Raw genomic sequence first — 22,218 nt, forward strand, 5'->3', positions numbered from 1 at the left:
TGCAATCCGTAGGGACGGTGGAGAATTTTGTTTGGTCCGTATTTTTAAGCGAACTGACCAAAGTCACACCTCCCAGGTTACTAGTCATATAAATGTGCTATTGGAACACATTTATTCTTCGGACTGTGCACTTCACCAAACCTTGTGATGCAGTTCTCAGCTCAAAAATTGCAAACAAAAATGCATATATTCAAGAAAGCTGTGTTCAAAAATATGTGCATATTAGGGAAAGTTGCTTACAAAGGGTTGAATCCAAATTTAATCTGAATCAACTGTACTGGCAGAAGTGGATTTCCCTGCCCACTCCTTCCCACATCAACCTCCCCAGTCAGGAGTGTCAGGACACCCTGCTGAATGGGTGAGCTTGGGCAGGCAAGGGTGCATCCCCCAAAATCAGGTAAAGAGATCTTACACAAATGGAGTCCTTCCTCTCACAGAATGTCCCTTCCCCTCAGAGAAGGCAAATTCTGGATCCAACCCAAAGTGTGTATGTTATCGAAAACTGCATTCAAAAACAGATGATGGGGGTTGGGGAGGTGTATTAAAAAAAAAATGCAGACAACTGTAGAAATTGGACAGAATGGACTATGATGGAATACATGCAAAGTTGACATGGACCAGAAACAGACTGATTCACCTATCCCTAACAATACAACATGTTTTGGTGTCATGCCTCATATCTCTGCCAAAGCAAAAATGTGGAACGCCTCACAAATTTGTATGCCATCTTGCACAGGGGCCATGCTAGCCTTCCCTGTATCATTCCAATTTTAGTATATGTGCTTCCAAAGCAGAAATAGAGAACGCTTCACAAATTTGCATGTCATCCTTGCACAAGGCCCCTGCTCAAGGATGACACACAAATTCATGAAGTGTTCCAGTTTGTTTGTTTGTTTGTTTGTTTGTTTGTTTGTTTTTTGCTTTGGCAGCACATATACTAAAATTAGAACCATACCTCATATCTCTCTGTATCTGCAACCTCCCATGTTTATTAGCAAATGCAATTTAGAACAGAATGTAGTGAAGTTGCCAAAGTTTGTAAATACTAGTTGAGAATACAAATTTGTTGAGTCTGTAATGCTCAAAACTTTTACAAGCAAGGGCCATTTCTCCCAGAAGTTCTTCTCCAGCTCAGAATGTAAAATTCGATTCTGAACATGGGCAATGTTCAGTCAGTGGACCAAGCCTCCAAACCCAGCTGTTTGTACATAAGCAGAGATACATGGAGGAAGCAATCCTATGCTGCTAGACAGAGGCTAGACGGCCATAGGATAACTTGTTTTCTGGGAACCAACCTCAGAGAACCAACCTCCTCCCACTTCCGTGCTGCCTCAGAGGGAATGCAGAACAGCCCCGTCCTCCGTGCATGCAAGAGGAGTGCAGAGCAGCTGAAACGGGGCATGTCTGGGGGCATTCTGGGGCAGGGAGGGCGGAAATGCCTGTACGACACATCCAATGTGTCATACAGCAACCTCTTCCTGCACTCAGCCCTCTCACAGCTAGACAACCGGAATCGACTGTCTAGCCACAAATGCAAGGCAGGAGGAGTGTGGAGGGAACGATCCCCCCTGTGCTTCTCCTGCCCTGTATTGGATAGTTGGTGGCCTCCGCGTTTGGAGGCGGCTGCCTATCTGAATAGGATTGCACCCTAAGAGTTTAGTTCTTACACTCAGTAAAACCCTCAGTAATTCCAATGGATTTTGTGTAGTATGGAGTTGGCTGTTTTGTAGGCATGCATGCAGAGGTTATTTCAAAATAGCCTTTTACTTTCAACAAGTAATTATTGTTGATCACTGTGAACTAAGGACCAAATCAGACTTTAGCTTGATGCATAAAGACATGCTACGTACCTTGCTTTCACTTTAATTAATTGCAGGTAGAGGGGAGCAATTCTTACTAGGAACGCTGCACACAAGGAGAGGAGACTTATCTCCTCCCTCCCCAGCATGATCAGAATGAACATCACCTCCTACCACCATTCAGTTAGGGGCCTTTAAAAAAAGTCCTCATTGGCCAATGAAGCCTTTTTTTCCCTAAGCATTCTAACCCCATTGCGGTGGGGTTAGTTCTGATTATGCTGGGAAAGGAAGTGATAAGCCCTCCTTCCTTGCTTGCCCAGAACCTGAAATTTAGGGATGGACGAAAGGGACTTACCTTGTCCTGCAGCTTGCTTCACGGTGGGGGGGAGGTGCTTCGCTTCTCCTCCCGAAGTTCAGGCGAGGGGGGGAGGCACCCCGTCCCTCGCCGCCGAAATTCAGGCCAGGGAGGAGCGCCCCGTCTACCCGGCCACGAAAAAAAAAAGTAAAGTAAAAAAAAACACACACACACACCCGTGATAGGCTACGTAACGATTTACGTAGCCTATCATGGCTAGATTTCCAAAGTCAGCCGTGATAGGCTATGTAAATCGTCACGTAGCCTATCACAGGTGACTTTGGGAAAAAAAAAAAGTGCGTCAATCGTCACGTAGCCTATCACGGGTGACTTAAAAAAAAAAAAAGCCCGTACGGATAATGGAGGGCCCCCATAGGGAGCCGCCATTCCCGTTCCTTATTTGGTCGCCGTAGTCTACGTAAAGATTTACGTAAACTACAGCAACCAAATAAGGAACGCGAATGGCGGCTCCCTATGGGGGCCGCCATTAGCGTACGCGCTTTTTTTTTTTTTTTAAGTCACCCGTGATAGGCTACGTGACGATTGACATAGCCTATCACGGCTGACTTTGCAGATCTAGCCGTGATAGGCTACGTTAATCGTCACGTAGCCTATCACGGGGGCATTTTTGTTTTTTTTTTAAACTTTCGAGTTCGCGGCCGGGCGAGGCGGGAAGCCTCCTCCCCAGCCTAAATTTTGGCCGGGCGAGGCAGGAAGCCTCCCCCCCAGCCTGAACTTCGTGGGGGGAGCAGCGAAGCGCCTCCCCCCCACCGCGAACAAGCTTCGAGGACAGGTAAGTCACTTTCGTCCCCCCCTAAAAATCAACAAGCTGTTTCTGAATGCATACTGAGAAAAAATTGTAAGTACCCTGCTGATTCCAAATTTAGACAGGTTTGTCCTTCACTAATAAAATGTCAAGATTTTCACATCATTCACTAGAAGCAGGCTATTTAGTTCATAATAGCTGAAGATCCAAACCAAAAGATTTCATTTTGTGCAGGCAAAGAACGATCTCTTCTTTAAAGATAGAACAATAGTTTATTTGAAGAAAACAAAATGGCAATGAAAATCTCCAGTCTTTCAATTATGTTTCATTAGCCACAAATATCATTTGAACAAGCCCTAATGAAAAATACTCAGCGCCTATGGGCTGGCACTTCAAGGCAAAAGTCTAACCTATTCCCCAGTAAATCGCCAAACAGATGAGTAATAAATGAGATTGTCAAAGGGCAAGCAGCCATTTATAACTGACTAATGGGGCTCCCTAAATAATTCAGGACCTGCAAATTGAGTATTAAAAGTCTCAAAATTGGAAAAGAATAATATATTAAAAGGCAAGAGGCCAATCCTGAAGTCTATTACTCAGAATGATAAAAGTACCTTTTCAAGACTCTGTGTTAAGAGATATTTCTCCTCATTAGTGTGTCTAAATGTAAATGCTAATTCATTATGATTAAGTGAGTTTGAAATATATACTATACTATATTTCGTAGCCACTTCCAGCTAGAGTTTTTTTGCTAAGTTCTGTCCTAACGAAGGAAGTATTTATTTTGTAACATCTGACTCCAAGTCATAGTGAGAATAAAAATTACCCTTCTAATGAAATGATCCCCCCTCCCCAAATGAAAGGTGATTCCAGTGACAAAACCTTTCAACACAATGTTCTAGAAGATCAGCTGCAAAGACAGATGAACCTTTATGTGTCATTTCTAAAAGAAGGTCCCTCATACAAAAATAATGGATTTGTTTATTTCCTTCCAATGAATTAGAAATGAGAAATATCCAGGTTTTCTTCAAAGAAGAGGGCTTTTCTATGGAGGACCAGAAGACCAGGACAAAGGAATGAAGACAGGTAGTGATCTACACCAATGAAAGAACTGGTTTTACAGGACCAATCAAGGAACTGGCATTTGAACAGAAGCTAGACTTCTGTTCAGCAGCACAATAAGAATTTGGTCTCTAGTGCAAGACATCACTTATTCAGTTATTTCATGCACATCCCTAATCACAAGGTTACAAATGTTTAGCAATAGGTGAGTTTTCGCCAGCTTAATTCATAATTGGCTTGGTCTTTCTGAGAATAAGACTGGCACTCAAAGTAAGCTCAGCTTCTTTCCCCCAGGAGTTTCATCTAGATTTGTAATTTTGACACAAATGAAATCCTATCTCACCATTACAAGTTTTTTAACTCACCAGGTAATGAAAGAGTATTACCTTCTTTCAATTATGTGAGAGAAATATCTATAAATCATATACACTCACACCATCTGTATGTTCAGTTTTCAAGCTGAGAAATGCACTCAAATATAGCAGATATCAAGCTCATAAATTATAATACTGTTTTGTAAATTACCTGTCCATGTTCATATCTGTCACAACAGTAAGTGAGAGTTTCATTGGGAATAAGCGATTAATTTAAACTACCTCTTTGTATGTGCTTGCTAAGCTTTGGACACCTGGTCTGCAGCACACAAATCATATATGCAAAGAAGCTCATTTTAAGGATATATGAGAAATTTGTTTCAGTGCAGTTTTGAGCAGAATTTATCCAATTCTCATCTCGTGCCCCTGAACGCAATCTGTGGTTGGTCAGTACATTTCCAAACTTGCAATGCAATTCTCAAGGAGAACATGGGCAGTTCCAAAGGGGGGTTTATGCCCCCACTGTTTCCTTTCCACTTCACCAATTCCCTTCTGCAAGCAGGACCCACCACTCACACAAGGGAAATTTAGCACTTCCTAGGGGGAGCCCCCAAACAAACAGAAATGCTCATTTCTGGAAGGAGGCAGGTTGGCGAAGCTCCATTATGGGAGCTCTGCCGACCTACCTTCTTCCAGAAACAAGTGTTTCCGCTTGTTTTGGGTTGCCCCCAGAAATGCTAAATCACCATTGCACAAACAGTGGGGACCACTTGCACAATGGAATTGGTGGGCTGTAAAAGAATTAGCCCTATAGGATTCTGCCCCACATGTTTGAAAAATCCACGCATTTGAAAAATGCACATGAAAAATGTGTACTTTTGATAAAGGCATATAAGCATGCTTTAATCAACAGAAGAAGAATGCTTACATTTAGAAAATGCACACAGATTTTTGTGCCAAAAGAAAAGACAAAGATCGCAATCTGAAATGGACATATGTCATAACAAGTTTCCAGGTGGAAATGGAAGAATGTTGATGAGCTCGAGCTTTGCTGAATCTCATATCCCTAGCTCATTTACTATTCTGCAAGTTTAGAGGGAAATGGCTCATGATTCAGGTATCAGCCAAGGATTACAAGCTGGCCCATAAAGTAAAAGAGAGATGCGTTCTTAAATTTATTATGTTAATTAAAAACATTCAGCGACTGAAATCTGAATTGGTATCATACATTCTATACATTCACAATATTGCTCTCAAAATTCTGGTTGCCTTATTAAAATCCATATTGCATTAATATAATGTGCTGTACTTCCATGAACAGCTATTATTCAAAACCTTTAAAACCTAAAAATAAAAATAAAAAGAGCCGTGCAAGCACATCTAACCATCAGAATAACCTCACAAATTGTTCTAAGAGCAATTAAAAGAGGAGAAATAATAAAATAAAACCATCCAGTTCCTATCCAAAGGTAATTTGATTTTTTAAAGAATTTTGAGACCATCTTAAAAAAAAACGAAGAGGGAGAGAGGCAAGTGTATCACTTGAGAGAGTGAGTTCCAGAGTTGAAGGAGTATCGCTGAGAAGGCCCTTCCTCATTGCTGGATCTGCAAGCAGGGCTTCTGTGGCCAATCTCAGAGCCCAGGCTGGCTGATATGGGTGCAGATGGCCCTTCAAGTATCTGGCTATTCACAAACATTGTCAAATGTGTGCTTCTGGATTCTATCCTTAAATGGAAATAATAATATTTGATTGTTTGCTTGTTTGTTTGTTTATATAGTGTCATCTGTGTGCAGGACACTTTGCAGTGTACAAGAGGACAGGACATGCCCCAAGGAGGTTAAAGTCTAAAAATGGACACAGGTGAATCAGGACAGGGAAGGAAGGAGAAACGAGGGCAAATAGGGAAACAATAGGTGATGGTTCAGTTACATGTTATAACCTAGCTGCAGTAAGGGAAGATAACAAGAGAGAAAAACCAAAGTCTTAATGGAAAAGGTGAGTTTTGAGAAGGGAAACTTTGAAGGAAGGAAGAGAGGTGGCATCACAAAGGTGTTTTGAAAGCTGCTGAACTCATACAGGGTAGCAAGAACATATAGGTAGAGTCTTAGAGGGAACAAGGGACTTTCAGATGGCTGCAAGAGAAAATGTCACTCCTAAGTAATAGAGAAATTCAAGCTGCTCCTAACATTTTACGAATTAGTTATTGTTGGGAAGAAGATCAAATTCAGATACTGTTTTTGTTTCACCATTATGCGTCCCTGCTTGATGCGTGCCTTGTGTTCCTGAGGGAGTCCTGGTATAACAAGATGTCTCTAATTAAATTCTGTCAAAGTCCTTTTCAAACAACCCAGCTGTGAATGCAGTAGTGATCTGTTCAGAACCACCATCCTGCCATGCCTTTGGCTTACTAACTCCATTGGTCCATGGGCACATCAACAGCAGGCAAACAGATTGCAGATACCTGGGTCCAGTATGATCATCACGTAAGGTTGCCAGGTTTTTAATTGCCCTTTGTAGCTCTTCACTCAACAGCAGCTTTCTAAGCAAGTGATACGATTTCTGAGATGCTCCCACTACTGATTCCTGCAGATGCAACTGCTGTTCCCAGCTCTGTTGTTTTTCAGGTTTTTCAGGTTTTTGCTTTTTTGAATTTTAGGTTTATTTTTCCCAAGAAGCAGACAGAAGGTACTGCATAGTTACTCCAGCCACCACACACATGTGATAGTTACACACATCATAGGAGAGAAGGGTGGCACTGGATGCCCAACTCTAATGCATTTCAGTTGGCAATATCCAGAGAACATCAGGGACTATGACTGTTTGTTTGTTTATTACATTTCTATCCTGCCCCATAGCCTAAGAGACCATAGACTTAAGAGACCATAATGGTCTCTTAGCTCAGACCATTAGGTATCCCTTGAAATCGTTCATAAAATGCTTACTTATTGAGAAAATAACAAGAATGAGATGCTATGTGTAGGCAGGAAAGAAATGCAAGGATACTCCAGCAGGAACAAATGGACAAAGTTCTACAATATCGTTTGGATCCAGAGGACTGCAAACAAAAGCAAAACCGCCACTACCACTGTTATGCAAACACTTAAAATTTCACCCAGCGTTATGACAGGGTATGTTCTACAACATTCCTCCTGCAATGCTTCTGCTTGTGCGAGAGGTTGCATTAGAAAATACATAGATTTCACTCGTCACACACTGTTTTAGTGCAGGAGTTGGCAAACTGTGGTCCTCCAGATGCTTGGGGCTACAACCCTCGCTAGTGCAGCAAATGGTGATGGATGCTGGGAGTTACAGGTCAGTCAGCTGGAGGGCCGCGAGTTGCCCACCCCTATTCTAAGGTGAGGTGTAAAACAGCTTTCCATGACTGGAAGACCCATTCAGTGAGTTCAAGGGCAACTCTGGGTGCATCACAACAAGTTTACTTGAAGTTCAACTTCATGAAGAAATAGATGCCGCAATAAATCTGTCAGTCTTGCAAGTGCCACAAGATTTGTTATTTGGGGGCTTAAATCCAGTTGGTGTCATTCTGCTGACAGAATCCTCTTTGATCCCGCAGAGACTTCCATCAGCATAACTACGAGGGAGGGCATTTTTTGTTGATTACCTCTCCTGCTTGCAGCCCCCTGCCAAATCTGTTCCAGAGGACTGGGGGATCCTTCTTAACAGTGTAGGAGGTGGCGCAGGAGGCTACACGGGCAGCAAATCACAGAGAAGCGCCTTACTTCTCATTCCAGTGATGGAAGCCTCAGCCTCTGCGGGATCAAAGAGCATCCCTTCAGGAGCGCCATGAAACCAAGCCTGTGGAGGCTGGTGGCCCCAATTTCAGCAGGGCTGTGATTCCATTTCAGTCAGAACCAGCCAGAACTCTAAAGGAGCTACCTGGGGTGCTGAATCCTATCTCCAAAATAGGTTTGGCACCTTGGATTTCTCCTTTAGAGTTCTAGCTGATTCTGACTGAAACCTAGAATGGATGCACAGCCCCACTGACATCAGAGCCACCAGCCACCACTGAACCAATGGGATACAACAACCCTTTGTTGCAACAGAGTAACCAACATATAACGCTCCTTTGGAATATATGCTTGTGGGAATCTTGTTCACCTGTGGGAATCTTGATCATAGCAGGCAGTCCGGTGTCCTCCAGTTGTGTTGGACTACAACTGCCAGCATGGCCAATGGTCACATATTATGGTAGTTGTAGTCCAACCCATCTGGAGAGCAATAGGTCACCTACCTTGATCTAGATTATATTCCCCTTCGGAGCCAGCCGCTGTTCGCTTTGTGTTTGGCCTCTTAACTCAGATATAGGAGTTAGCCTTAAAGATACTGCAAAATATTTTGGCCTTAACATATATCCTTACACAAACAGGCATCCTAAAAGAGCAAGAATTAAATCACTGCTTTAAAAGAAAACCCCACTGAACAAGGCTTTCCATCTTAGCCAAGGAATAGTCAATCACTGTGTCCTTTACTTAACTGTCCAAGTGGAGAAGAAAAGCCCAGGCCAAGGAGTTTGTGCCGTCAGCTTCTGGAGAAACCATCAATGGTCTGAAAGAACTGTTGGGGCGGCAGCCCCTCCTGCACCAGCAGCCTGAGGGTCTGCTGCTTTGTTTTTAGTAACATTTCTTTGCTTGTTTCAGTATTTAAAAATTCGAAAACTACTTTTGGTGCCTTGCCAGAAAGGCAGTATAAAAATAAAGTGTTGAACTCAGTGGGTAAAGCAGGGGTCCCCACCATTTTCAGGTCAGTGAGCACATTGGACATTTTGAGAAAGTGTGGTGGGTGGACTCACAAAATGGCTGCCATGGGTTGGGGGTTGCCCATTCATTAAAAATGGTTCTTAGGCAAGAATCTATTTGGACAAGGCTGCCATAATGGGCATGGCCAGTTACAAAACACTCATTTTCCAGAAGGCAGGCTGGTGGTGGGACTAAATGAAAAGTAACTTGCCCAAGAACCTAATTATAAGGCAGAGGTGGGATCTCAGCTCCAAGACACAAAACCACTCTTTTGAACCCAAATAAAATGGCACTGGAGGGCGGCCCTTCACTTTGGAGTATGCCAGCCTTCCTGTTAATTTGTTGCAATTTTAAATAACCTTAAGAAATAAAATAAAAACGAGGAGCCAGGTGGGCACCCAAAGTTATGTCCACGGACACCACATTGGACACCCCAGGAGTAAAGTGACATTATCTTCTTTTTAAATGCTATGTAAATTCAGATTCTCATTTAAAAAATCAATTTTATTTTTATAATCCTGTACCTTCGGTCTTTTACACTTCTCTTGCCCATGCCTACGCAAGCTAATATGTGTACCCGATTTCCACCCCAGAAAATTTTGAGATTTTGTATGCTGTTGCAAGGGGGTGCACCATCTTTTCCTTTCCCTCAGGAAGCATAATGTTTTGGGCCAACCCTGGTGGGAACTAAGATGGCCATAAGGACATAACTGATAGGTGGAGATCACTCATTCTTATTTCCCTACTAGACAGGGGAAGGGGAAAAATCAGGTCTCTGTATAAGTGGGGAGTGAAGGAGTAAATGCCTACAGTTTTTCTTGAAGTAGGACTGGAAGAGGCACATGAAGAATTGATTTGCTCTCTGCAAGAATTTCATGGCACTGGTGGTTCACCTAGAAATCTGATGGGAAAGCAGCATCTGTTGGCATGTTAATGCTATCTGTGAACCTCCACCTGTATATTTGCAAATAAATGCAAATATTACCAAACACGAGTAAGCCTCCTGTGATTTCATTTAAAGGAAAACACACCCGGAGTAGGTTCTGGAACCCCTGAAACCTTAACTTAGAAGAACAAGCCCCACTGATAAAGAATCAACATAGCTTCAGCAAAGGTAAGTCCTGTCTCACTAACCTTTTAGAGTTCTTTAAAAGTGTCAATAAACCTGTGGACAGGGGTGATCAGTAGACATTGTTTACTTGGACTTCCAAAAGGCTTTTGACAAAGTCCCTCACCAAGGACTCCTGAGTAGTCATGGAATAAGAAGAGAGGTCCTTTTATGGATAAGTAACTGGTTAAAGAAGAGAAAGTAAGAATAAATGGTAAATTCTCCCAATGGAGGGAGGTAAACAGTGGGGCCCCACAGGGATCTGTTTTGGGACCAGTGCTTTTCAATTTATTCATAAATGATCAAGTATTAGGAATGAACAATAAAGTGAGCAAGTTCGCTGATGACATCAAATTAGTTAGGGTGATTAAAACAAAATGGGATTGTGAGGAGCTCCAAAAGGATCTCTCCAAATCTGGAGAAGGGGCATCAAAATGGCAAATGAGGTTCAATGTAAGCAAGTGTAAAGTCATGCACACTGGGGGGGGGGATCTCAACTTCAGGTATAACCTGATGGGATCTGAGCTAATGGTGATTAACCAAGAAAGAAATCTTGGAGTTGTGGTGGACAGCCCCAGGATTTATTCCTCCTAGTTTGCCACAGGGTATTTCCCAAGTATACAGATAGTGGTTAAGACGCTGAACTGCAGACCGGAAGGTCTGCAGGACAGCAGTTCGAGACCCGAGTGCTGCATGACGGAGTGAGCTCCCTTCTTCAGTCCCAGCTCCTGCCAACCTAGCAGTTCGAAAGCAAGAAATTGCAAGTAGATAAATAGGTACCGCTTCGGTGGGAAAGGTAACAGTGTTCCGTGCACCTTGGTGTTCAGTCATGCCGGCCACATGACCACGGAAGCGTCTTCGGACAGCGCTGGCTCTTCAGCTTAGAAATGGAGATGAGCACCACACCCTAGAGTCGGACACGACTGGTTGGGGACACCTTTACCTTTTTTTTAATGCAAATGTCAACTCAGTGTGCAGCTGCTATAAAAAAGGCAAATTCCATGTTAGGTATAATTAGAAAAGGAATTGAATGAAAATAAAACTGCCATATCATACGGCCCTTATACAAATCTATGGTGCGACCACACTTAAACTACTGTGTACAGTTCTGGTCACCACACCTAAAAGAAGATATTGTAGAGCTGGAAAAAGTGCAGAAAAGGGCAACTAAAATGATCAAGGGGCTGGAGCAACTCCTCTATGAGGGAAGGTTAGAATCATAGAATTATAGAATCATAGAGAAGTAGGGTTGGAAGGGGCCTACAAGGCCATCGAGTCCAACCCCCTGCTCAATGCAGGAATCCAAGTCAGAGCATCCCTGACAAATGGCTGTCCAGCCTCATCTTGAAACCTCCAGTATGGGAGAGCCCACCACCTACCTAGGTAATTGGTTCCATTGTCGTATTGCTCTTACAGTCAGGAAGTTTTTCCTGATGTTCAGCCGGAATCTGGCTTCCTGTAACTTGAGCCCATTATTCCGTGTCCTGCACTCTGGGATGATCAAGAAGAGATCCTGGCCTTCTTCTCTGTGACAACCTTTCAAGTACTTGAAGAGTGCTATCATATCTCCCCTCAGTCTTCTCTTCTCAAGGCTGCCCAGTTCTTTCAGTCTCTCTTCATAGGGCTTTGTTTCCAGTCCCCTGATCATCTTTGTTGCCCTCCTCTGAACCCTCTCCAGTTTGTCTGCATCCTTCTTAAAGTGTGGTGCCCAGAACTGGACACAGTAGTCCAGATGAGGCCTAACCAGTGCTGAGCAGAGGGGAACTAGTACTTCCCGGGATTTGGAAGCTATGCTTCTATGAATGCAGCCCAAAAGAGCATTTGCCTTTTTTGCAGCCACATAGAATAGTAGGGTTGGAAGGGGCCTACAAGGCCATCGAGTCCAACCCCCTGCTCAATGCAGGAATCCAAGTCAGAGCATCCCTGACAAATGGCTGTCCAGCCTCGTCTTGAAGGCCTCCAGTGTGGGAGAGCCCACCACCTCCCTAGGTAATTGGTTCCATTGCCGTATTGCTCTGACACTCAGGAAGTTTTTCCTGATGTTCAGTCGGAATCTGGCTTCCTGTAACTTGAGCCCATTATTCCGTGTCCTGCACTCTGGGATGATCAAGAAGAGATCCTGGCCTTCTTCTCTGTGACAACCTTTCAAGTACTTGAAGAGTGCTATCATATCTCCCCTCAGTCTTCTCTTCTCAAGGCTGCCCAGTTCTTTCAGTCTCTCTTCATAGGGCTTTGTTTCCAGTCCCCTGATCATCTTTGTTGCCCTCCTTTGAACCCTCTCCAGCTTGTCTGCATCCTTCTTAAAGTGTGGTGCCCAGAACTGGACACAGTACTCCAGATGAGGCCTAACCAGTGCTGAGTAGAGGGGAACTAGTACTTCCCGGGATTTGGAAGCGATGCTTCTATGAATGCAGCCCAAAATAGCATTTGCCTTTTTTGCAGCCACATCACATTGTTGGCTCATATTCAGCTTGTGATCGACGACAATTCCAAGATCCTTCTCGCTCGTAGTGTGGTTGAGCCACGTATCCCCCATCTTGTAACTGTGCATTTGGTTTCTTTTTCCTAGGTGCAGAACTTGGCATTTGTCCCTATTAAATGCCATTCTGTTGTTTTCTGCCCAGCACTCCAGTCTATCCAGATCACTTTGAATTTTGTTTCTGTCTTCCAAAGTATTAGCTATCCCTCCCAATTTTGTGACATCTGCAAATTTGATCAGCATTCCCTGCACCTCCTCCTCCAAGTCATTAATAAAAATGTTGAAGAGCACTGGGCCCAGGACTGAGCCCTGCGGTACCCCACTCGTTACCTCTCCCCAGTTTGAGAAGGTCCCACTGATAAGCACTCTTTGAGTCCGCTTCTGTAGCCAACTGTGGATCCACCGGATCGTTGTTTCATCTAGCCCACTTCGAGCTAGTTTGCTCATCAGGATATCATGGGGCACTTTGTCGAAAGCGTTGCTGAAGTCGAGGTATATTATGTCTACAGCATTCCCCCGGTCTACAAGGGAGGTTACTTGATCAAAAAATGAGATCAGATTTGTCTGGCAGGACTTGTTTTTGACAAATCCATGTTGGCTTCGAGTAATCACGGCATTGTTGTCAAGGTGCTTCCAGATGGATTGCTTTATGATCTGCTCCAGAAGTTTCCCAGGGATTGATGTCAGACTGACTGGTCTGTACTTCCCAGGTTCCTCCTTTTTACCCTTTTTGAAGATAGGGACAACGTTAGCCCTCCTCCAGTCATCTGGCACTTCCCCCGTCCTCCATGATTGCTCAAAGAGAATAGACAGCAGTTCTGAGAGTTCTTCTGCCAGTTGCTTTATGACTCTAGGATGCAGTTCATCTGGCCCTGGAGATTTGAACTCATTCAAAGTAATGAGGTGTTCCTTGGCCATATGCCTGTCCATCTCAAGCTGCAATCCTGCCCCTTCAGCCTGTACTTCGCCTTTGCCAGGGGGGTCACAGACCCTCTTTTGGGAGAAGACTGAGCCAAAGTAGGAATTGAGCACCTCTGCCTTTTCTTTGTCCTCTGTTATCGTTTTGCCATCCTTATTTAATAGCTGAACCACCATTTCTTTCCTCTGCCTTTTACTATGCATGTAGCTGAAGAAAGCCTTTTTGTTGTTTTTAACATCCCTTGCTAACCTCAGCTCATTCTCAGCTTTAGCCTTCCTGACGCCATCCCTGCAATTCTGTGCTATCTGCCTGTACTCTTCCTTTGTTACTTGGCCTCCTTTCCACTTCCTATATGTGTCCTTTTTTTGTTTTCAGGTCATCCCTAAGCTTTTTGTGAAGCGACATTGGCTTCTTCTGTTGTCTTCCACCTTTTCTTCTTGTTGGAATTGCTTGTGATTGTGCCTTGAGAATTTCCTTTTTTAAAAGCTCCCACCCATCTTGGACTCCTTTTCTCACTAGCATCGCTTGCCATGGGACCTTACTGATCATTGTTCTGAGTTTATGAAAATCAGCTTTCCTAAAATCCAGGGTACGCGTTTGACTACACTTGGCTTTTGCTTCCCTTAGAACTAAGAACTCAAGTTCTTGGTTCTAAGGTCGCTTGGTTCATGGTCGCTTTCCCCCAGAGTTCCTGTAACTGCTACTTTATCCACTAAGTCATCTCTGTTGGTTAGGATCAAGTCAAGGATAGCCGATCCTCTAGTTCCTTCCTCTACTTTCTGTAGGAGGAAGTTATCCGCCACACAAGTCAGGAATTTCCTGGAGGGGCCATGTTTTGCAGAATTTGTCTCCCAACAAATATCGGGGAAATTGAAGTCCCCCATTACTACTACATCATGCTTCCTTAAAACATTGGCTATTTGCTTTTCAAAAGTTTCATCCTTGTCTTCTCCTTGATTGGGTGGCCGGTAGTAGACTCCGACCACCAGGTTCCTTTTATTCTTTGCTCCATTTATTTCAACCCAGATGCTCTCGATGGGGCTACCAAGCTCCTCCTCCTGTATTTCTGTGCAGAGATATGTATTTTTCACATACAGTGCAACCCCATCTCCCTTACAGCAGCTGGGATTGTTTAGCATAGAAAAAGGGTAAGAGGGGACATGATAGAGGTGTAAAAAGTTATGCATGGTGTGGAGAAAGTGGATAGGGAGACATTTTTCTCCTTCTCTCATAATACTAGAAGCTGGGGTCATCCCATGAAGCTGATTGGTGGGAAATTCAGGACAGATAAAAGGAAGTACTTATTCACACAGCCCATAGTTCAACTATGGAATTTGCTACTACAAGATGTAGTGACGGCCACCAACTTGGATGGCTTTAAAAGGGGATTGGACAAATTCCCGGAGGAGAAGGCTATCGATGGCTACTAGTCCTGATGGCTATATGCTACCTCCGGTATCAGTGGCAGTATACCTATGTACACCAGTTGCCAGGGAACATGGGTGGGAAGGTGCTGTTCCACACATGTCTTGTTTGTGAGTTTCCCATGGGCAGCTGGTTGACCACTGTGTGAACAGAATGCTGGACTAGATGGGCCTCTGGTCTGATCCAGCATGGATGTTCTTATGTTCTTATATTCTTAACCCTCAGAGAACTGGGGTGTGCATGACAATATAAATATAGATGACAGATAGATAGTAGATAGATGATAGATAGATAGATAGATAGAGCTTAATAGTGTGCTCTAGCAGCTTAGCAAAGTAGATTGTGGCAGCATAACAAGGCATTTTATAGGTCTGAGCCCATTAGGGTTTCTGCAAATGGGCTGGGGACCAGGGTGAAGTTAAAGAATAACTGTATCATTTTTTATTCCTCCCAGTTTGCCACAGGGGTATTTCCCAACTATACAGATACTCAAAATCCCATTAGATAGAGTTATAACTGAAAGGCATAATAGAAATAGTTCTTTCTCACCAAGCAGTACTGAAGCAAGAAAAGAAATGAGCAAAAGCTCACAGAGCTTTGGTGCTCTGCTCCCACTTCCCTGCCCCATGGGCTCCAAAGCATGGCTAAACAAGCTTAGCAGAACTTCTCTTCTTTTTCAAAAATGCACCATGCTTTAAATTGTCTGAGGCCCAAGGAAAATGTGATAGCGGCGGCAGCACCATTTGTTGAACCATTTATGAAAGTCAAGATCTGCCTCACTCACATATAAAGCAGGGCTGGATCTCATGCTTAGAGCAAAGGGGCAATGCAGGGACTGCCATGACCTGATCTATTGCTTACTTCCCTGCAGTGTGCCCCCTGTCCAGTGCTTTTTTTTCAGTCAAGTTCTGATTAGGGATGTATGAGAAATTTATTTCAGTTAATTTTTCATCAGGATTTACCCAGTTTGTACCTCCCAAACTGAACACACAAGCCTGAGGTCGAAATCAGCCCATTTTTGAGGTTGCGGTGTGTTTTCTGGACCAAAAAAAAAGTTATGTTTGACATGTCTGAAAAATGCCTACTTTTGAAAAATGCACACAATGAGAGAAGAATGCATACCTTTCAAAGATGCACACAACTGGAAACATACGCACAAAAATATGCATGAATTTTCATGTAAAAATAAAAAATAAAGCTCGCAATCTGATACAGGCACAAGATCGAATGAGTTCCAAGGCAGAATTTGGAGAACTCTGACAAGCTTGAGTTTTGCTTGTACACACATCCCTAGTTCTGATACCAAAAGTGAATTCATCTAGAAGAAGAGTGGAGCGGGGGGGGGAGGATATGGGGAGATAAGCAGGCGGCTTAGGAAAGATTCCCTCATTTCCTGTTACCCTGAAAATTGGATTCCTTCCTTCCATTTTTTCCATAGTTCAGGCAGACTTGGCCATTAACAAATAGATCTGTGCTGCCACATCTCGTTTGGACCTGGGCCTGAAACAAATATGGAATCCTGAGGAAGCATCATTCCATTAGCGCAAATGACATTGCACTAGCAGAAGCCTATGCACAAGAAAAGAATCCAGCTAAAGCCAGGTTTATGTATGCTTGCCCAAGCAGCTGTGCATTATGCTTGTGCAACTGGTTGCGTGACCAGTTGCATATTCCACTTGTGCAACGTGATGTTCAGTCACTTGCACAACAGCTTGCGCAACCAGTTGTACAAGCATAAATGGGCAACCACTTGCACAGTGGAAAGATTCAGCTGAGCTCTGCTAGCACTATTTGAGTTTGCAGAATGACACTATTGGATACTGCCCCTGGATTTGCTCATTACTGGAAGATAATGGGCATCTCTAAATATGATCACTATACCATTTTATCAAACAATGTCATACTTACAGCCTCACTAATGTGATATTATATATATATATATATATATATATATACACACACACACACACACACACACACATATACACACACACATACACACACACCATTTAAGGATTTTATTGTGCATTAACTGCCAGAGTACTGGGCTGTGGAGATTGCTGGAAACATGTTGTGTCAGTACAGATGTTAGGATTGATTCTGATTGCAGGGAGATGGTTAGCAGCTCAGATTCAGAAGAGGAGCAGCCAGAACTGGGGGAGGCATTTTCACAAGCCAATTCAGATATGGGTAGGCATGCTTCTCAGGTTACCAGCTCCCAGATGGCCGGGCATGAAGCTTCCTCCTTGCCCCCCTCACAGAGCAGAATGACACTATTGGATACTGCCCCTGGATTTGCTCATTACTGGAAGATAATGGGCATCTCTAAATATGATCACTATACCATTTTATCAAACAATGTCATACTTAGAGCTTACATTGCAAAGCAGTGAGCAGGAGGAGGAGGGGACTGAGGACTGTGACCTAAGAGATGCGAGGCGGTGGCACAGAGCTAAGAGGGAAATGTCAGGGGCAGAGCTCAGACTGTCGATCTGGTTAGTGATGCGTGAGAGGCTACACAGGGAAGCATCATGCGAGGGGCGGGACCTCCCTTCCTAAGTTAACCTAGCCAGAAAGCCTCCCTTTCAAACTGCAGGCAACTTTCCATGAGGCCATTTAAATCCCCTGGAGGCACTCCTTTGTAGCCAGAGAGTCTTCAAGGATTTGCATCTGTTTCTGTAATGAACCTGAGAATAATGAATTAAAGGTGTGAGACTGAAGCTTCTCATTTTGTGTGTGTGTATGAGTGCTTAAGGAAAGAGGGGCCCAAGGGATTTGTGACACCATTTTTCATGAAATGAATTATTTGGAAAGGATGTAGTTTATACAAAATGTAAACTGAATCATTTGAATGTAGTCTTTAGTGTCAAAAAAATAAAGTAAAACTCCAGCTTGCTGATAATCAAGTTGTGAAATATAATGTTGCACTGCAAGCAAATGCAATGGGGATTTTTCAGCATAAAACGTAAATATACAAATTTCATTCTAATGCTTAAAGTCATCCTTTTAAACAGTAAATATTTATCATATGCATGGCAGTTCAAGTGAATCAAATTAGCAATGAAAAGGTCTGCTTCTCAGTGTCAAAATGATTGTGAAAATAGTTTGTTTGGGCAATATATAAAGCTGGAAGAGCCAAATTGCCTGCAACACACATTTTATTAACTTTGAGTTAGCAGCTTTCAAAATACGTTCAGCTGTTGCTGTATAGTGTTCCCATCAAACTGTACTCCAAACAGCACTGAAATATCCAAAATGAAGTCTACTTTGAAACCATGGTAATCCTATTGATTGAGTTCCTTTAAATTGTGCCTGGGGGAAAGATTCATCAAGTACAAATACAATATGATAATTAAGATGCAAATATAAGTGACAAATGCCTTTTGCTACCATATCCTATGGCAAAAGATTGACAACATTATCACTCAGAATGACAACTTTTGTTCATCACCAATTCTAATAGCAAATGCAGTTGGTGAGCGCTGCCAGAAATGGAGCCAAAACAGAAACACTAAGAAACAAGAGGGAGGTATTGCCATGATTAGGTTTACCCCCAAGGTCTGCAGAAATACAAAAACATTTTTTAAAAGATAAAGGGCCCTAAAGCCCAGTGAAGGTGGAGGATATCAGAATGGACTTGAATAAAATGATTTATTTTTAAAACAAATTTTTAAAAAAAATTGCTTGAAACCTGAGCCCAAACCAAAGGTGTTTGTTCTGCAATGCCCCCGTGATATGATTGGAAGCATAATGATATCTAGAGTTATCTCCACCTCCCATCACCTGCTAGCCTCCTTCACTGCTGCTTTCTTCCTTTTTCAAATGTATTTGGTAGTGGCAGGAAGGGCTCACTGTGGGAGCCAATTGGTCCTTTACAAGTTCAGTCACACTATCCATTACATTTTTATTCTGCCCTTCCTCCAAGATACTCAGGGTGGCATACATAGTTCTCTTCACCACCCCTATTTTATCCTCACACGGCCCTGTGAAGTAAGTTATGCTGAGAGATAGCAATTGGCCCAAGCAACTGGCCAAAGTCAGTTTTGAGGCTGAGTGGGGAGTTGAACACAGGACTCCCCAGTCCTAGCTCAGTACTCTAGTGACTACACCACACTGGCTAATACCATCATTTGTAATGTCTGAGGTAAAAAAAAAAAAATTGACCTGCTGCAGAACAGCAGGGCTGGTCCTACCATTAGGTAGAGTAAAGCCATTGCCTCAGGCAGCAGATGCTGGGTGGTGTGGAAGAGGCAGAGTCATCATCACTCTGGTCACTTTCCTCTTTTGGTGGTCAGAATATGTGGTCCATGTGGCCTGCTCTGCGCCCCCTAAACTAGCCTGCTGCCCTCAGGTGCCGTGGTGCATGCTGTTCCATCGCCAGCACTAAAGTAAGTTTCAACTGGCAGTCTCCAAGAGTGGAGGTGCCATCTTGTCCTTTGCCTCAGGCACCAAAATGTCTTGGGTTGGGCAGCCCTTGGGCAGCAGAGCAGCAATGTGTAAGGGCTGAATGGCCAGCCCAATCATCAGTTTCAGGACATGTTGGCACAACTGGGGCTACCTGAGGGTAGGGATGTACAAAAGTCACTTACCTTTTCGCGGATTCTGTCCATGGTGGGGGGGGGAGGCATTCCGTCCCTCCCCCTGGAATCCTCGATGGGGGGGAGGCGATCCGGTCCTCCCCCCTGGAATCCTCGATGGCCAGCTGTGCTCCACGGCGGCTCTGCGGAGCAGCTGGCCAGGCCCAGGCCAGGGCCATCCGCAGCCGGATTTCCAGCCGCAGAGGGCTCTGGGTAAAAAAAAAAAAAAAAACGAGTTCACAAATGGCGGTTATGGCTGCCACCATTTGCGTTCCTTATTTTTCGCTATCTTAGTCTACGTAAATATTTACGTAGACTAAGACAAAGTCAAGAAAGGGGAACGCAAATAGCGTACTGGGCACTATTTGCGTTCCCCTTTCTTGTCTTCGTCTTAGTCTACGTAAATATTTACGTAAACTAAGACGGTGAAAAATAAGGAACGCAAATGGCGGCGGCCATAGCCACCACCATTTGCGTATGTTTTTTTTTTTTTTACCCAGACGTGATAGGCTACGTAAGTCTTTACGTAGCCTATCATGTCTATGGGGGGGGGGAAACATACTGCAAATGGCGGCGGCGGCAGCCGGTCGGAAGACCAGCCGCCGCCGCTGCTGGAGCCGCCACCATCCAAAACATCCACCCGAGGTAAGTCTTGTCCCAGGGGGGATCCACGGGGGGCAAGGGGGGCAGGCCGTTCCACGATGGATTTTGGGGGGCCAAATGCACTGGCATTCAGCCTCACTGAGATCCGTCGCGGAATTCTCTGACATCCCTACCTGAAGGCTTGAGAAAGAATGTGTAAAGATAGCCAGGATAGATGGGGAATGTGCATGAAATCTTCACACATGTCGTCTTTAAAGCTCTTGAAGCAAAGATCCAGGTGTGGGGGAGTTCACGTGATGGAAGAAGAAGGAGAAGAGCCTGGGCATCGCAAGTTCCCAATAACAAGCCTCGATGGGCCTCAGGCGAACATAGTAAGTTGCAGGGTGTATGGAACAGATTGCACAACACTAGAACAAACTCTTCCCAGGGACTCAGGATGAGCCGTCTTTGTCCTGTTGAACAACACAAGAAGAGGCAAACTGTTTGGCAGCCGACTTAAAAGATCAAGCTATTAATCTCAATATTTTTTCCAGTCAATTTGACAAAAATAAATGCAGGTTTTAAATCTAAAGTGAAGTACAGTAACCAGCATTTGTTTCCAACAATAATGTTTGTGTTAAGGCCACATTTTACATTGGACCTCTTCCCAGTGCACGGTGCAATCAGTAAAGAAGACCCACCATTGCTTTGTTTTGCTGTGCCGTTTCTCGCTCTAGACCGTACTGACAACATCCACAGCTGAAAGGTCTGATTCATCAGTCAGTCATCAGAGAGATTAAGTGATTTGTTAAAACATAATAAAATAGGGGAGTTAAAATTAGAGCCAAACTGGGATTGCAGGGCTGATCTCTGAATTTCACATGCATCCCTTAATTCAGGCAAAGCTTTGGTCATGCCAATAAAGGCGTTGTTTGTGCTATTGAACTGAAAGAAAGTGATAAAATATTTTCCAACACCTCTCACCTGAATTGGATGACCATTCTTTAGTTAATCAGTAAAAGTTTTAGAAGAAATATAGTTAATTGAGGCTGCAATCTTGTGTGCACTAAGATGAAGTCAACCCCACTGAGCACAATGGGACTTACTTCTAAAGATGGATGCATAGGATTATGCTATAAGGTTGCAATCCTGAGCATGCTTACTGAGATAGCCTTCCCCAACCTGGTGACTTCAGGGTGTGTTAGACTGCAAGAGCCATGCTGGCTGGTAATGATGGGAATTGCAGTCTAACACATCTGGAGGGCACCAGGTTATGGAAGGCTGTACTAAGGAATAAGCCTCCATTGGACTTACATCTGAGTAAACATACTTAGGATTGCATTGTAAAGTTGCAATCCTCTACACACTTGCGTAGATGGAAGCCCCATCACAGTGGGACTTTCTTCTAAGTACACAAACTTAGGGTGCAATCCTATGCATGCTTAGACAGAAAAATCCTATGCATGTTTAGACATTCCCCAGCCAGCAGGGCTGGCTGGGGAATGCTGGGAGTTGTAGGACTTTTTTCTGTCTAAACATGCAAAGCATTGAACCTTAAACTTCTTCCATTAGTTCACATACCTAAAATCTCTTCTCTCAGGTCTACCATTCTCAACAATAATCCAATATCCCTCCACTACCACTTACTACTAGCCTCTAGTTATATCTGTATTTATCAGAAATACCTATTGACATCCACAAGGTTTGTGTCTGAATGAAATGTACAAGTCAAAGAAAAGAGTCACCCAATTGAAATGATGTTCAGAAACTAAATTACAACTTTAATAAAAAAATAAATCAATGCTGCAAAGAACCATTATTTTATTTCTCCCTTGAATGAGGGAGCTTTGAACGAGGGTTCTAGCATTACTAGGATAATGCTATACAACATGCATTTGCGAACTGGGATGTAATTTACTTTGTCCATCAACAGTGTGCATGTTTTAACATCAGTATTCTTGATTTTTTAGAAGCTGCTGCGATGAGTTCAAATGTTCATCTTTTCAAGATGTGTCCAAAACAATATTTCTGTTCAATAGCTACTAATGTAATCCAAGCAGCATGATAAGCATTG

General features: G+C 43.5%; 1 non-coding gene across 1 annotated transcript; it reads right to left on the reverse strand.

Annotated features, from left to right (window-relative positions):
- Positions 1-692: 692 nt before the first annotated feature.
- LOC146352384 (U6 spliceosomal RNA) lies at positions 693-794 on the reverse strand. Its single transcript, XR_014788732.1, has one exon. It is a non-coding gene; the product is annotated as a U6 spliceosomal RNA (small nuclear RNA).
- Between the last annotated feature and the right edge of the window lie 21,424 nt (positions 795-22,218).

Source organism: Heloderma suspectum, chromosome 2 (genome assembly GCF_057233095.1).
Source record: "Heloderma suspectum isolate Gila_16-S chromosome 2, 16-S_ref, whole genome shotgun sequence".
Classification (NCBI taxonomy): Eukaryota; Metazoa; Chordata; class Lepidosauria; order Squamata; family Helodermatidae; genus Heloderma; species Heloderma suspectum.